This window comes from Enhydra lutris, unplaced genomic scaffold (assembly GCF_002288905.1).
Source record: "Enhydra lutris kenyoni isolate GAN:26980312 unplaced genomic scaffold, ASM228890v2 scaffoldscaffold4, whole genome shotgun sequence".
Classification (NCBI taxonomy): domain Eukaryota; kingdom Metazoa; phylum Chordata; class Mammalia; order Carnivora; family Mustelidae; genus Enhydra; species Enhydra lutris.
In genome coordinates this window covers 21,683,672-21,685,360 of record NW_019154088.1, presented here as the reverse complement: position 1 = coordinate 21,685,360, position 1,689 = coordinate 21,683,672, and positions in this window count along the sequence as shown.

The window sequence follows — 1,689 nt, the reverse complement described above, 5'->3', positions numbered from 1 at the left end:
AGAAGGACACTACATAATTCTTAAAGGGACTATCCACCAAGAAGATTTAACAATTGTAAGTATTTATGCCCCCAATATGGGAGCAGCCAATTACATAAGAAAACTGTTAATCAAGATAAAGTGTCATATTGATATAAATACATTAATAGTAGGAGATCTTAACACACCACTCTCAGTAATAGACAGATCATACAAGCAGAAAATCAATAAAGAAACAAGAACATTGAGTGACACATTGGACCAGATGGACCTCATAGATATATATGGACCATTCCACCCTAAAACAACAGAATACTCATTCTTCTCAAGTGTACAAGGAACCTTCTCCAGAATAGACCACATACTGGGTCACAAATCAGGGCTCAACCATACCAAAAGATTGAGATTATTCCCTGCATATTCTCAGATCACAATGCTTTGAAACTGGAGCTCAACCACAAGGAAAAGTTTGGAAGGAACTTAAACACCTGGAAGCTAAAGACCACCTTGCTTAAGAATGCTTGGATCAACCAGGAGATCAAGGAAGAACTTACACGGTTCATGGAAACAAATGAGAATGAAGACACTTCAGTCCAAAACCTATGGGATACAGCAAAGTTGGTCCTAAGGGGGAAATAAATAGCCATCAAGCCTCCCTCAAAAAAATGGAAAACCCCAGAATACACCAGCTGTCTCTACACCTTAAAAAGCTGGAGAATAGACAACAAATTAAGCCAACTCCACACACAACAAGGGAAATAAGATTAGAGCAGAGATCAATGAGATAGAAACTAGAGATACAGTAGAACACATCAATGAAACTAGAAGCTGGTTTTTTGAAAGAATCTATAAGATCGATAAACCATTGGCCACACTAATCCAAAAGAAAAGAGAGAAGGCCCAAATTAATAAAATTATGAATGAAAAGGGAGAGATCACAGCTAACATGAAGGAAATAAAAACAATCATCAGAAGTTATTATCAACAGTTATATGCCAATAAGTAAAGCAACCTAGATGAAATGGATGCATTCCTAGAAAACTATAAACTTCTAAAATTGAACCAGGAAGAAACTGACAATCTGAGTAGACCGATATCTAGTAACGAGATTGCAGCAGTGATCAAAAGCCTCCCAAAAAACAAGAGCCCAGGACCTGATGGATTCCCTGGGGAATTCTACCAAACTTTCAAAGAAGAAATAACACCTATTCTCCTGAAGCTATTTCAAAGAATTGAAGCAGAAGGAAAACTTCCAGACTCTTTTTATGAAGCCAGCATTACCCTGATCCCCAAACCAGGCAAAGACTCCACCAAAAAGGAGAATTTCAGACTAATATCACTGGTGAATATGGATGCTAAGATTCTCAACAAGATCCTAGCAAATGGGATCCAACAGCACATTAGAAAGATTATCCACCATGACCAGGTGGGATTCATCCCTCAGTTGCAAGGATGGTTCAACATTCACAAATCAATCAATGTGATAGAACAAATCAATAAGAGAAGAGAGAAGAACCACATGATCCTCTCAATTGATGCAGGAAAAGCATTTGACAAAATCCAGCATCTATTCCTGATTAAAACACTTCAAAGTATAGGGATAGAGGGGACATTCCTGAACTTCATAAAAATCTATCTATGAAAAACCCACAGCAAATATCATCCTCAACGGGAAGGCTGTGAGCTTTTTCCCATTGAGGATGATATTTG